Raw genomic sequence first — 15106 nt, forward strand, 5'->3', positions numbered from 1 at the left:
GACGACAGAATGCCTGGCTCAGGACAAGGCCCTGGAGAGGCAAAGGACAGAAAAAGCTGGCAACCCTGAGCCCAGGGAAGGGCCCCTGATCCTGTGGGTGAGCAAGAGGGAGTGACCAGGGTTTCCTTTCTTTTTTTTTCTCTAAAGGCTGCAGATCAGCCAAGGAGGTGAGTGTAGGTTTCCAAAGCAAAAGGTTTACACAGAGAGAAATGGATGCAAGTTGCTAAAAGGGGGGGGGGGTGAGTGTGGAAAAAGGTGGGTTCACGTGAGCATGGATGGCAAGAGCCAGGGAGCAAGGGGTTAAACAGCACGGAGCAGAAGAGGAAGTGAAGGCAGTGTGCTCCGTGGAGAAGTCAAGTGAGAAAAGGAAGGGAGAGAAAGGAAAGTAACAACCACCATGATAATGATAATAGCAGCTAACAGTCATTGGACGCTCATCCCGCGCCAGGCACCGGGCCAAGGGCCTTCCACGTAAGATCTTGCTTCATCCTCTCCACCCTCCTGTCAGGTAGGTGCCATCAGGGTGCCCACTTTACAATGGAGAAACTGAAGCACAGAGAGAACTACCCAGCATCCCACAGCTGGCGAGTGGGAGAGAGGAGACGCAGACCAGGCAGCTGACCCCGGTGGAGGACACTTTTACTATTGCCGGCCCATTATTGATAGCCAGCTGAGAATTAATTAGTTATCTAATTTTTAAACAATGCCGACTTTCCAGGTGCAGTGACACACACTTGTAATCCCAGCAGCTCCAGAGGAGGCTGAGGTGGGAGGATTATGAGTTCAAAGCCAGCCTCAACAATTTAAGGACAGCCCTAAGCAACTTAGCGAGACTCTGTCCCAAAATAAAATATAAAAACAGGCTGAGAGTGTGGCTCAGTGGTTAAGCACCCTTGGGTTCAATCCCTGGTACCAAAAAAAAAAAAAAAAAAAAAAAAAAGCCTACTTGATTGTCTTAACTAATCTCAATAAAATGTCCTGGGTTGGAACTTTGCAGAAGGGCTATTATTATTGTCTGTGCAGTTATTTAGCAAGGATTTCATTGGAAAGATAAACAAACACACGTTTTTAAGTGCTGCTAATTTGGTTTACAATCGTCTTGCCCACACAGTGTTTACAAGGTACGAACAGAATACTCTCCAAGTATTCTGTTCCATATGTGCAGAATAAAGTGCTGAATATTTTGTGAATTTCAACATACCTAGCACAGTGAGGTTAAAGACAATGAGCTGGCAGAATCCACACTCTCATCAGTGGTTTTGAACCAGGCGCTTCTGATCCCCAGGGTATGTTTGGCAATGCCTGGAGACATTTTGGGCTGTCACAAGTTGGGGGAAAGGTACTCCTGGCATCTAGTGAGCGGAGGTCAGAGATGTTGCTTCACATACTACAATGCACAGGACAGCCCTCACAGTGAATTATGTGGTCCCAAATGTCAATAGTTCCAAGGTTGAAGTGCCCTGCTCAACAGTGATTTCAAAATTATCCCTAAGCGATCTCGGTCTGGGGAAGGGATTTTAGAATGGGTAAATCACCCAGGCCATTTCTTGTCAGCAGGAAACGAATGTAGATCCAGAGAGGGAGTGGATCCTGACACACCAAACCGAGAAGGGCTTTGGAAGGAAGGGGCATAGAGTGTGTTCCCGTCTGTGGCAGAGGAGAAGAGGGAGAAGGGATGGGCCTTGGGAGGAAAAGAGGGATCTTTCTTATTCTAAGAAGGGAGAGTGGGTAAAAAGAATAAGAGGAACCTACCGAGAAATACTAGTGGGAAAAAGGCAGGTTGTGGGAGCCGGTATCTGATGGCCTTGAACGTGTGAAGCACCAGTGCAGAACAGCAGGGAGAGAGGCCCAGGCTGGGGATGACAGGGGTGGTGGTCGGTGGGAGCTCTCTTCTCAGCTTCCCTTCCATGCCTTGGAACCGCAGAGGAGAAGAGCCGAGAATGAGGAAGGCTCCCGAAATTTAAATGTGCAAGCCAGACAAACAAGAGACGGAGTCCAGAAACCTCTGGGCCTCTGGACATGATAGGGGGCTGGGGCGAGCATGACCAGGTCCAAATGGCCAAGGAGGATGACAGGGGATGGGAGCTGAGACGGTGGGAGCTGGGGGTGGTCAAGGGGCCTGAAGCTGAAGGAGCAGGGCCGGAGGGCCCAGGCAGGGGCCAGGGAGGGCAGAAGAGCTGAGCGTGGGGGACTCAGGCCTGGAACCCTCAGGGGAGAAGATGCTGATAAGGAATGCAACGACCTAATCACTCCGGGCAGGAGAGGGGGCAGATGTGAAGCAGGAACAGGACACAGGGACTCCATAGGGATGGTCCTGTTACTGAAGATGAGGAAGGGGGTGGGCTAAGGGGGGAAATGATAAAGTGGCCACTCAGGCTGTCACAAAGGCAATGGGTAGAGAAGTCAGAAGACACCAAGAGGCAGGTATCAACAGATGGTGCCAACCGCGGAAGGCCGTGCTATGACCTCAATTGTATCCCCCCAAATCTCTATGTTTAAGCCTGAACCCCTAGATCCTCAGAATGAGACTGTATTTAGAAATACAAAGTTCAAACGAAATCATTAGGGTGGGCCCTAACACAAACTGATGGGTGTCCTTATACAATGAAGAGATCAGGGCCAGGCGCGGTGGCACACACCTATAATCCCAGCAGCTCGGGAGGTTGAGGCAGGAGGATCGAAAGTTCAAAGCCAGACCCCGCAATTTAGAGAGGCCCTGAGCAATTCAGTGAGTTGTCTCTAAATAAAAGACAAACAAGGGCTGGGGATGGTGGCTCAGTGGTTCTGTGGCCCTGAGCTCAATCCTTGGTACCCCCCCACACACACCAAAAAAAAAAAAAAATCGGGACACAGACACACAGAGAGAGAAGACCTGTGAAGACACAGGAAGTAGACGGCCACCTACAAGCCAAGGAGAGGCCATTATGGTCTAGGTAATGCCGATTCATATGTTGATGTATTCAGAGGCAGGGCCTTTGGGAAGGAATTAGGGATAGTGGGTAGAGCCTCAGGGGTGGTATTAGTGTCTTTAAGAGAAGAGGAAGAGAGACCTGAACTAGCATGCGTCCTATCTGATGCCCCCTGCCATGTTAGGATGCATCAGGATGGCCCTCACAGATTTCAAGAAGGTCCCCCACTGGGCTCTTGAACCTCCAGAGCCACGAGCTAAATAGACCTTTTGATAAACTACCCACTCTGTATACTGAGTTATAGCAAGCGAAAACAGATTGAGAATCAGGAGGAACCAGCCCTGCCAACACCTTGATCTTGGGACTTCTGGCTCCCACAGCTGTGAAAAGCTCCGTTGAAGCTGTCCAACCGGAGGTATTTGTGATAGCAGTCCTAGCTAAGGGACACAGGAAGGAGGGTGTTGGAGAGGATGATGAGCCCTGATGTGGATGGGACAGGAGAAAACACACTCACAGCCTCCACTTCCTGCGAACCGGGAGACCCGATCTTCTTGAGGAAAGACCTGGAAGGAAGTGCTGTGTCTAAAAACAACCCACATTGCAGTAGGGTGCGGACGGCAGGGGAAGTGCTGTAGAGAGGACCGAGTATTTGTCTCTCAGAACGAGGGGTTTGGTTCCGCAGCCTCCATGGATGGAACCTCTCTTGAATGCAGGGACTCATCTTGGCTAATGGTTTCTCTATTCCGGACCAAGCACAGGAACTGAGCATTCTGCAGGCTCTTAAGCATAATTTGCAAAGTGTGCAGAGGTGGACCCGTCAGGGAGAATGGTGGGAATCAGCTGGAAGGGGTGGGGGGCATAGAGGAAGTGGCCAGAAGCAGGGTTTGCCAGAAGGAGGAAGGCTGGTGGTGAGATGGTATTTGGAATTTCAAAGTCTACTTAGTAATGTGGCCAATTAAATCCTGTCTGTGGGGCACCGTGGCTCTCACCTATAATCCCAGATATTTGTGAGAACAGAGCATGAGGATCACAAGTTCAAGTCAAGTCCGGGCAACTTAGCGAGACCCTGCCTCAAAATAAAATAAAAAGGGTTGGGGATGTGGCTCAGTAGTAGTGCTTGCCTAATATATGTGGAGCCCTGGGTTGGATCCCTGGTACTGTAAACAAACAAATCCAAACCTCTCTACCTCAGACAAGCAGCACAGTCGTAGAGGGATGGGCTACTGAGAACACCTTAAGACAACTACAGTTATCTGCAATACATTATACCCCAGCAACCCAGAGGACTTAAGGAATGTTTTACTTCTGGCAGTTGAGGGGTTTTCCTTTATTATTTATTTATTTTGGGGGTGCTGAGGATTGAATCCAGGGATATTTTACCTCTCAGCTACATCCCTAGCCCTTTTAATTTTTTTGAGACAGGGTCTTGCTTAAGTTGCTGAGGCTAGCCTCAAACATATGGTCCTCCTGCCTGGGCCTCCCCAGTCACTTGGATTAAAGGCATGAGTCACCACATCTGGATGGGTTTCCCTTTCAATGTTAACCATCTGGCCAGGTGCTGTGATGCAGGCCTGTAATCCCAGCAACAGGGAAGAGACTGAGGCAGGAGGATTGCAAGTCTGAGGCCAGCCTTAGCAACTTAGGGAGATCCTGTCTCAAAATTTTAAAAAAATAAATAAATAAATAAAAGGGCTGGGGATGTAGCTCAGTGGCAAAGTGCCGCTGGATCCAATCCCCAGTACCTAAATAAATAAATAAATACAACAAAATGTTAGCTATCTGAAGTGATGTTATTTTTCTAAAAACCTATTCTGGACTCATCATAAATTTCTAATACTATACAATTGTCATTCAATAAATTTTCTCCTTGTTTTTGTTTTGGTGTTAGGGATTGAACCCCGGGGCTTGTGCATGCTAAGCGCATACCCTTCATTCTCCAGCCCAAAGCTAACATTTTATGGACAGTTTTTACACTGGGCCACAGGTGGCCGCATCCTCAAGAGACCGTTCATCTTTGAGGTGGGTGAAGGCCGCCTGCCAGCATTCCCGGGGACGCCCCGGTGAGTTCCAACTGGAATGTGTTTGTCTGCTTTTGCTTTTCCTCTTCTCTCCCTATCTGGCTGACCCTTGTCACTTCTTTCTGAACTCCGTGTGCCTGCCAATAGCAACCTGCTCTTCCCCTTTGAATTGAGCATTTCTAATCTGCACTTTGGTGGTTGGGAAACTGGATAACCGTGCTTCTTCTAAATGTGTCAAAACTAAGCAGGAGGATCAGCATCTCCTTTTGCTGCCCAGAAGCCCAACATGGCCTCCTTCCTGATTCCTGGCTGCATTTTATTTTTTCTTTTATTGTTTGCATGGCCAGAGGATGTGCCAGTGCCTCACACAGGTTAGACAAGCGCTCTCAGCCCCAGCCCCCAGCTGGTTTTAGACCACTGGGTTGTGAGCGTACTTCTGAACTACAAATGTTGTTGCAGTGTGATAAATATTCAGAACATCGGGGAGGGTTACACAGCTCTTCTAAGTCCATCCTCCCTCCAGAATGCAAGTTCATTGCTCACGAGAAGTTTTTAATTTGTCGTACTTCAGGGGACTTGGAAAGTGCCAATCACTCTTCCTGCCCTCAGACAAGATGACAGAAATTAAAAATGATTCCCCCCCCCCATTAGATGAGGATTCATTCTTTACCCCAAGGACTTGAACTTATTCAGTGTTTCTTTGCAGGATGGAGCTTTTCATTCACAAACCAGGGTACAGATAAATAAACACTTACTCAATAAGCAGCATGTATATCTTCATGCGTTCAGTTGAGCAATACACAGAACCAAAGTCAAATCCCCACAACTTGATTTAAGTAGCCCCCAAACGGTGTTTGTAAGCAGAGACCACAGACAGAGCTTTACTATCATGATGGCTCTGTCTGTACTGCCTGGCCATTGGTCATCTTGCTCACAGAACAGGAGCCCACATGCCCAGGTCAAAGGAGCACATGAGTCTCACGCTATTGGGCCATCATGAAAAACTTCGCCCCCTCACAAACACTGAAGATAATGTGGATGTGCTGCTGGGTTGAAGGCTGTCCCTCTCATTCTCAGAAATGAATGAAGTCACATCTAGAGCTTGCATGTCACTTCACATTGGAAAACAGGGATTTGGAATGACTACCGGATGCTCTGACTTCTATAAGGCAATGGCTGAGTGATTTCAGATATTGATCCTGTGTCTATCTCAGTAAAAAAAAAAAAAAAAATTGGGGGGCGGGGTACCGGATATTGAATTCAGGGGCACTCGATCACTGAGCCACATCCCCAGCCTTATTTTGTATTTTATTTAGAGACAGAGTCTCACTGAGTTGCTTAGGACTTTGCCATTGCTGAGGCTGGGTTTGAACTCACGATCCTCCTGTTTCAGCCTCCTGAGCAGCTGGGATTAGAGGCATGTGCCACCGCACCCAGCTCTCAGTGAAATATTTTAAAGTACGGAGAGTGACACACACAAAAAAATAAAGTCTCCACATGACTGTATAAATTGGACATCCACTTATTCATTGACCCAGCCCCTGACCGGCAACGGTGCCCTTCCAGGCTTACACAGAACAGCACACAAAGCACAGGCTACAGATTGCTTATGTTTTAAACAATAAATGCCATGAACACTCTAAAAGCTACATAACTAGTTGCCTCCTCAGTGGGACCTTTTAAAAGAAAGCCAGTAGGCTGGGCGTGTAGCTCAGTTGGAAAGCGCTTACCTAGCATGTGAGAGGCCCTAGGCTCAATTCCCAGTCCTGCAAAATAAATAAGTAAATAGAGTAAAATTACAAAAAAAAACTTAAAATAAAGCCAGTGTATGACTCTGTTATGGGTTCAATTATGTCCCCTGCCCCAGTCCCCAGCCTAAGTCCACATGTTGAAGTCCTAACCCCCAGTCTCCAAATGTGACTGTATCAAAGACAGGGCCTTTAAAGAGGTCATCTAGGGGGGCTGGGGATGTGGCTCAAGCGGTAGCGCGCTCGCCTGGCATGCGTGCGGCCCCGGGTTCGATCCTCAGCACCACATACCAACAAAGATGTTGTGTCCGCCGAGAACTAAAAAAAATAAGTAAATAAATAAAATAAAATAAAAAAAAGAGGTCATCTAGGAAAAGGGAGGACATACGAGTGAGCCTTAATCCAACGTGATTAGTGTCTTTGTAAGAAGAGATCAGGACACAGGCATGTACAGAGGGGAAATCCTGGAAAGATCAAGGTAGAAAACGTCCACCTACAGACGGAGGGGAGAGGCCTCAAGAAGTCAACCCTGCCCATACCCACGATGCAGACTTCTAGCATCCAAGACTGAAAAGGTAAGTTTCTGTTTTTAAGTCTTCCAACCTGTGGTCCTTTGTTATGGCAACCCACAGCTAATACAGCCTCCAAAGCATAAAGTTGACCTGCGCTAGAACCATTTCATGAGAACTCTAAGACTTGGGATGCAAGTGCCTCTGAGTAGACCTGAAAGAACAGAAGACCTTAAGGAAACAAGACAGTATCAGGTAACATTATCACAAAATATGTTTGTGAATAATCCCAAATGTATTGCCAATTGGAAGCAACTAGTTTAAAATCTGAACTTAGCCACTAAAATCTATTGCGCATCCATTCAACAAAAATGCTTTGCCCCATTAAAATGATCCCAGAGGAGAACACTTTGTTTCACTTACAAAAAGTCCCTGACATATTTTCAAATAAAAATAAGCCAGCTACAAATACATAATCTCATGTTTTTAAACAAACAAAAAGTTATACTCACATATAAATATGAAAGATGGGACCAACACCAAAATGTTTACCTGTGGTTATTTTCAAGTAGTGGGATCATAAAGGATTGTACCTTCTGCCACTGGGTTGTATCTCCGTTTTCTAATTTTTCTACACACACAGTAATTTTGTTAGAAGGAGAAAGTTACTGTGTGTGTGTGTGTGTGTGTGTGTGTGTGTGAGAGAGAGAGAGAGAGAGAGATGCTGAAGATAGAGCCCAGGGCCTCCAAAATGCTGGGTAAGTGTGTTCTACCACTGAACTATACCCCCAGCTGTGAAGTGACTATCTTTAATGTCATCAATATCTCCAACAAAAATCAAGGATTTGATGCAATTATCTAGAGAATGTGACAGACAATATTGATAAGGCAAATTATAGAGCACATGACTTCACAGAAAATTCCTTTCTTTCCCTTCACCGTTACCTTATTGGATTTTATTTATTTTTGGTATTAGGAATTGAACCCAGGGGTGCTGTGCCACTGAGCCACATCCCCATCCCTTTTAATTTTTTTAAATTTTGAGACAGGAGCTCCTTAAGTTACTTAGGGCCTTGCTAAATTGCCAAGGCTGGCCTTGAATTTGAGATCCTCCTGCCTCAGCCTCCAAAATTGCTGGGATTACAAGTGTGCACCACCATGCCAGGCCCCCACGGTTTATCTTTACACTATGGTTTTTATAAGTTCTTCACATTTCTGATATGAATGCTGTATATCTGACCATATTTTCTTCTTACACTAAAGTTCAAGTTTCAGAATACAGCTAAAAGAATCTTTCTTTCTTCTCCAATTTTTGAAAAGTTGTGTTTTATTAAACAAAACGAGAATGTCAAAGGCTCTTGGAAACTGCAGAATACAGTGGGAAGAGCATGCGATGTCAGACATATTTATATGTCTGTCTCTGTCCTTTACTGGCTGCCATTAGCTTAGGCATCTAACTCTAATGAACTCCAGTTATGTCACCTATAAACAGTTGTGATTACCACCCACTCCAATGTCATGAGGGTTGAAAGAGGGGATATGCATAAAGCATTTGACTTAGACATGTGCCCCTGTAGGTGCTCAAGGAACTATAGCTCTTGTATAGCTTAAAACTAGAAGTTTCGTAGTTACATTTCACAAATCAAACACAAATATCCTTACACCAATAAAAGTGTTAGGGTTATATCAAATTCCTCTGTAATCTTTTCGTAAAAATGGAATAGTGGGCTGGGTTGTGGCTCTGCGGTATAGCACTTGCCTAGCATGCGTGAGTCACTGGGTTCAATTCTCAGCACCGCATATAGATAAAATAAAGGTCCATTGACAACCAAAAAAAAAAAAAAAAAAAAACCAGAATTGTGCCGGACACAGTGGCGCAGGCCAGCTTGGGAGGCTGAGGCAGGAGGATCGCGAGTTCAAAGCCAGCCTCAGCAAAAGCAAGGTGCTAAGCAACTCAGTGAGACCCTGTGTCTAAATAAAATACAAAATAGGGCTGGGGATGTGGCTCAGTGGTTGAGTGCCCCTGAATTCAATCCCCAGTACCACTCCTTCCAAAAAAACCAGAATAGTGCCACAATGATGTCGTTACTTCTAAACTGCTACACCATCATCATTCATTTATGAGTATGTTTTTAGAGCTGGATTTATATGTCTATGCGTATGCATATAAAATGCTTATAAAACAAAGTTGCTCGGAATCTTTGTTAATGCTATTAAAATTGTAATGACAACGGACAAGATAAAACAGTTATATCCCAAATACTGAGTTATAAACTTTCTGCAGTCATTAAAACTATCGCTTGTTTTATAAAAATCTATTAACCAGAATGATACGACTCCATGATTGGTCAATCTGGTCTCACTTTTTCCAGGTGAATTTGGGGTTAAGTGTTGACTCCAACATGTCTACTTCAATTGAGAACCCAAGGTTCACCATGAACACCATGCCCAACTTAAATAGCTGGTGGGTGGTGGACACAGGAGGGGAGTGTAAGTCCCCTGATTCTACAGTCCAAGTTCTTTCTACTGCACTGTAGAGTGATGTAAAAATGAAATCTTGGGCTGGGGATAGAGCTCAGTTGGTAGAATGCTTACCTTGCATGCACAAGGCCCTGGGTTCAATCCCCAGCACCACAAAAAAAAAAAAAAAAAAAAAAAGAAAGAAAGAAAGAAAGAAAGAAAAATTAAATCTTGATCAGGTTGTAATCCAAGTGAATATGTATGTGTGTAAACCAAGATGCAGCTCTGAAAAGAATAGAGGGGCTTGTGGGGTGAGAGGATGAGTGCTTCCAGGTATTAAAAATGCAATAAAGCTAGAAAGTACCCCTTGTGCATACGCTACATATATTCTATGGTAGAGTTAGTGTCAATGCAATGATTGTCTGGTTAAGTAATCAGACAGAAAACCTAGAAGTATTGGACATATGCTAACAATGGCATTTCAAATCGGGGAGGAAAGGTTAGATTGATTACTCAATAAAGTTGGAACAATTTGAGGGGAAAATTCATACTAGCTTCACACTCAAGACTAAAACTTAATCCAAATGGATTAAAGGTTAAGTATAAAATATTAAATGATAAGAAGCACTAGAAGAAAAAGCAGTAGAAGAAAAGGAGGCAACTATTGATCTGGTCTTTGGGACTATGGAAGGATTTTTGAAGGGAGAGAAAGAAATCATCAGGGAAAAGGTATGTTTTTATATGTATAACAATTTTAAATTTAAATAACCCTAAAATCCCACTATGAGTAACATGTATACATGTTTTGAGTTATCATCCCATGACTATATATCATTATTATATGTGAGTGAAAAAGGAAAGACCCACTATAGGCTGAATTGAAATGGAAATTACAAACTTGGAAGCTCATGGATAATATAGTTAAGAGCCTTGAGGTAATAAAAGCTACCCTTTATTGAGCCCTTATTTGGTGTTAGTTATGTTAAGCATTTTACACATAATTTTTATTTTTTTATTTTTTGGTACTGGGGATTTAACCCAGGGGCTCTCTACCACTAGGCTATACCCACAGTCCTTTTTTATTTTTTATTTTTTTTAATTTGTGAAACAAGGTCTTGCTAAGGTGTCCAGGCCGGTCTTGAACTAGTGATCCTCCTGCCTCAGCCACCCAAAGTCTCTGAGATTACAGACTTTCACCACTATGCCTGGCACGCAAGTAATTAGTATCTCATCCTAAAAGGAAGACACAATTAGTTCCACTTTTAAAATAAAGAAGTGAAGACAGTGAGTGGCTAAGAAGTAAGATGCCCAGGGCATAGCTAATTAAGTAGCAGAGAGAGATTTGAGCATGAGTATTTCTGAGATCCAAGCTTTTTTCTCTTAATTATTATGCTCTACAGGCATAAGTTGAAGAAGAAGAAAGAAGGAGGAGGAGGAGGAGGAGAAATGAAAAAGAAAAAGAAGATTTCAACTGCAAGATGGGCAAAGGACATGAAGAAGCAATTCACAGAGAAAACTTAGAAACACAATATACGATTTCTAATGTCCAATCCCAATAGTAACAAGATAAATACAAACTAAGGTATACATTAATATTTTTTTCTCCTTATCAAATTGGCAAAACTTTAATATATAGTTTTGGCAAGGCCCAAGAATATAGATACGCATTCTTGTATAAATCATACCGTTTTCAGTTATCCTGAACAGAAACTTGGAAACTTAAGGATTACAGCCTTAAAAACATAATTCTTTCAAGCAGCTACTCCACTTCTAAGAAAAATAATTGTAGAAACTATCTGAAAGCGATGTATACTAGGAGTTGTAGGAGGATAACTGTCTCTGGATTATTTGCCATCATGAAAAGCTGGAACAAGGTAAACATTCACCTGTAGAGTTTGGGTACATCAATGGAAAGGTACCAATGTACTTGATGAAACAGCTCGTCTACCAGTAACAACCCCGACAGGTGAGGATACGTGAAACTGGGAAAATTTTGAAACGTAGGAGGAGACCAAAAGCATCTTACAAAACTATATGTATTATTTTTAATGATTGTTTTTTGTGTTTATCCACCTTTTTCCAAATTTTCTACAATAAACACGTATTTCTTTTACATTGAGAAAATAATTATTATTAAAATATCAAAAAATTTAAGTCAGAAGACTACTACCTAGTTTAAAAATACAGAATTTAACCACAGTACTATTACAAATTACACACACACTCTAAGCATAGTTTCTACTAAATGTTCCAAGCTTTGTCATTCATTAAATTCAAAGATAAAAAATGTCTCAAACCAGACATAAATGTAAGGTACAGATCTCTATAATATAAAAAACTGTGGTTAGGTCAATAAAAGTAACCTGTTCCTTTAAACTCACCCTAAGCAAATTAATGGCCTTCTATAAGAAGGCTCATAAAGACCTCATACAGAGGTGGGCCATTCTTTTTTTCTTTCTTTCTTTTTTCTTTTTTGGTACTGGGGATTGAACTCAGGGACACTTGGCCACTGAGCCACATCCTGAGCCTGATTTTGTATTTTATTTAAAGATAGGGTCTCATTGAGTTGCTTAGTGCCTCACTTTTGCTGAGACTGGCTTTGAACTTGCAATCCTCCTCCTGTCTCAGCCTCCTAAGCCGCTGGGATTACAGGCATGTGCCACCATTCCTGGCTCAGAGATGGGTAATTCTGGAGAAAATGATAGCTTCTCTCTTCAAGATAGGATTGACCCTTAATTTCTATCTTTCATCTTAGGAACATTAATATTATAACTTGGAAATAAAGCTGTTTGTATTGTGTAAATCTTCCAAGATAAATGATTTCTAAATTAAAAACACAAAAAAAAGTAAAAACTGAAATATATTTCTTCAACATATAGAGAGTATCCATTTCACACTATGGCCAATGTTATTCTTCATAGTGAAAAGCTAGAGGCACTCCTTTTAAAATAAAAATATTCTCCTCCACCCCCAAAAGAATATATAAGATAATAACATGGTATTGTTCTGCAAGTTTTTCTAACCAATGCAATAAGACATGAAACAGATGTAAGAGATTTAAAAATTGGAAAGAAAGTTGACATTATCATTAATTATAGGTAAACTAGAAAACTCAAATAAATTAATGGAAAACCATATTAAAGAGAAAAGGAATATATAATAGCCATCTTTATTGAAGTCCTGTATGTCAAACACTAAACTTAAGTTTCTTAGGATTATTCATCTACTAAGTAGTAGGGGTGGGGTTCAAACTCAAGTTTTCTGACTGCAAAAACTGTTTTTTTCCCAATATATATTGCTTAGTTCTATAAAATGGACAGTTATAACACACACACACATACACCTACATTTCCTATTGGAAAGCAATGGCCACCAAATACATAAAAAATTTAAAACCTCATTCACAAAGCAACACATTTATCAAGGTTTGTGTATAACCAAAAAAGAAAAAATAAACACAGACATATATGTGAAGAAGACAGATGAAAGAAGATTGAGATAGAAAGACTGAAATTTTTATTTTTAAAATGGACATTCTAGGGCAGGGGTTGTGGCTCAGTGGTAGAGCGCTTGCCTGGCAGGTGCAAGGCCCTGGGTTCGATCCTCAGCACCACATAAAAATAAATAAATAAAGTAAAGATATTGTGTCCATCTACAACTAAATTTTTTTTAAAAATAGACATTCTAAATTAATTTATATGTTACATAAAACTCCAATAAAACCCCCAACTGTATAAAATATTTTATAGGGAGACATATAACAAAATAATTCCCAAGTACATCAGAAGAAGTAGACATGTGAAAATAGTCAATAAAATTTTGCTAAAGAACTATAGAAGGGGTACTAGACTTTAAAATTATTATAAATCTATAATAAAGGAGTAAGGGGATCATGCATAAAAACCAAAATGATATATCACCTCACATCTGTTAGGATGCCTATTATAAAATGAACAAGCAAATTAAAAAAAAAAAAACAGGAAATAATAACAAGTGTTGATATGGATGAGGAGAAATGAGAACCTGTATACACTGCTGGTGGGAGTATAAAATGGCAAATTCTATGGAAACCGCATGGAAATTCCCCCAAATAATTAAAAATGGAATTGTCATGTGATTTTAGCTATTCTACTTCTGGGTATATACCCCAGAGAATTGAAAGTTGGAACTTGAACAGATATTTGTACACCCATGTTTACGGCAGCATGATTCACAATAGTCAGAAGATGGAAACTCAAGTGTCCATCAAGAGATGAATCGATGAAGAAAAATGTAGTGTACACATTTAATGGAATATTATTCAGCCTTCAAAAGGAAGGACATTTTGACAAGCACTGAAAGTGGATGGATCTTGAGGACATGATGCCAAATGAAATAAGCCATATACAAAGTGACAAATACTGTATGAGGCTAGTTTTATGATGTTCTCAGAGTAGTCAAACTCAGAGAGGAATTATTTTACTCAGAGATGCAGAAGGCTCCTTGGGACATCCCAGAGACACAGCATACACCATGGCTGAGCACACCAGGTGTCCCTGGTTCTAGGTCCCTGGCTGAGAGCAAGGTCACCCTTGCTTGTTAAGCTTCTTTCATGCCTCAAATTAAAGAACATGGGACACCCCAGGAAACTGAATACTGAGACCATAAAACAATGCAGAGCAATTTCCTTATCTCCTTCTCCTCAACTTGGAGTTCTTTAGCAAAGTAGTTTGCAAAGGGCAAAGTTCTCAGCTCACAGAACTCCTGGGGTTTGGCTCCTATGGCGTGGAAACAGTTCTTTCATGATCCACAGAGCACCCTGGAAGGCTTCTCTGCGGAGCCCTGAAGGATGATACCGCATCATAAATTAGAGGTTAAAAAGAGGTGCGGCACAGAGGTCTGACTGGAGTCCTTGCTTCGGTAGCTGGGGCTCCAGTTTCAGGGATTATTTTGAGAACTTAATTTAGCTATAGTCAAGCGTGTCAATTGTAACATGCCTAAAGAAGTCACCTGTCCTTAAGCCGGGGTCCTGAAGCACCATTCAACTCCTCCATCATTGTTTGGCATACAAAGATACAAGCACATTTTCTTTTTAAAACCAGGACCAATGGCTCTCTGAAGCTCCCTTTAGTCTTCTAAAAGCTGTTTGGCCACCTACTGAATTTTTTTCAGCGGCCAGAGCTGGGCAGAAAAAGAGCAACTTACTGCCCTTGTTCAGAGGAAAGTGAGAAGAGTTGCAGACTCAGAGCTAGACAGACTTTATTATTCAGTACCCAGGGGGATTTGCAAGAGAATAGCTCAGACACAATCTCTGACTACCCTTCCCTCAAGGAAAAAGCCAATTATTTCTCCTACCTAAGGAGTTTAGCAGGAGTGTGCCATGTAAAAGCTTCTATGACATCTTTATCCTGGGCAAAAGGAGGGTGGGGGAGAATGGTGACATGATTCAAGTACCTTTGCTTATTTGTGCTGTTACCAAGGGG

The 15106-nt window shown here is 42.2% G+C and overlaps 1 long non-coding RNA gene across 1 annotated transcript; it reads left to right on the top strand.

Moving 5' to 3' along the window:
• Positions 1-292: 292 nt before the first annotated feature.
• Positions 293-11625, top strand: LOC308649963. Its single transcript, XR_014022198.1, has 4 exons — positions 293-508; positions 4798-4969; positions 7308-7439; positions 11045-11625. It is a non-coding gene; the product is annotated as an uncharacterized lncRNA (long non-coding RNA).
• The last annotated feature ends 3481 nt before the right edge of the window (positions 11626-15106 follow it).

Source organism: Spermophilus citellus (genome assembly GCF_964194105.1).
Source record: "Spermophilus citellus genome assembly, chromosome: 5".
Classification (NCBI taxonomy): Eukaryota; Metazoa; Chordata; class Mammalia; order Rodentia; family Sciuridae; genus Spermophilus; species Spermophilus citellus.